Here is a 573-nt window from a genome sequence, read left to right on the forward strand (position 1 = left end):
AATATGGCATTCAGAGTATCAATTTCAAGAACTCCCTTCCTCATAGGCGTCCCATTATTCACAGGATTCCTTTCAGAAGTGTACATGAATTGGTTATTTGCAACCATGTTAATGAGTTCTTGAGCTTCTGCAGGCGTTTTGTTTAGGTGAATGGATCCACCTGCAGAATGGTCCAGTGACATCTTTGATAGCTCAGACAGACCATCATAGAATATATCCAGGATGGTCCATTCTGAAAGCATGTCAGAAGGACACTTTTTGGTCAGTTCCTTGGATCTCTCTCAAGCTTCATAGAGGGATTCACCTTCTTTCTGTTTGAAGGTTTGAACATCCACTCTAAGCTTACTAAGCTTTTGAGGAGGAAAGAACTTGGCTAAGAAAGCCGTGACCAGCTTATCCCAAGAGTTCAGGCTATCTTTAAGTTGAGAGTCCAACCATACTCTAGCTTTGTCTCTTACAGCAAATGGGAAAAGCATAAGCCTGTAGACCTCGGGATCAACCCCATTGGTCTTAACAGTATCACAGATCTGCAAGAATTCAGTTAAGAACTGAAAAGGATCTTCGGATGGAAGT

The 573-nt window shown here is 41.9% G+C and overlaps 1 non-coding gene across 1 annotated transcript; it reads left to right on the top strand.

The window, feature by feature from the left end:
* The first annotated feature begins 236 nt into the window (after positions 1-236).
* On the top strand, positions 237-344 carry LOC148548604 (small nucleolar RNA R71). The gene has a single exon (XR_015898813.1). It is a non-coding gene; the product is annotated as a small nucleolar RNA R71 (small nucleolar RNA).
* The last annotated feature ends 229 nt before the right edge of the window (positions 345-573 follow it).

Source organism: Arachis ipaensis, chromosome B8 (assembly GCF_059453495.1).
Source record: "Arachis ipaensis isolate K30076 ecotype BB chromosome B8, ASM5945349v1, whole genome shotgun sequence".
Classification (NCBI taxonomy): Eukaryota; Viridiplantae; Streptophyta; class Magnoliopsida; order Fabales; family Fabaceae; genus Arachis; species Arachis ipaensis.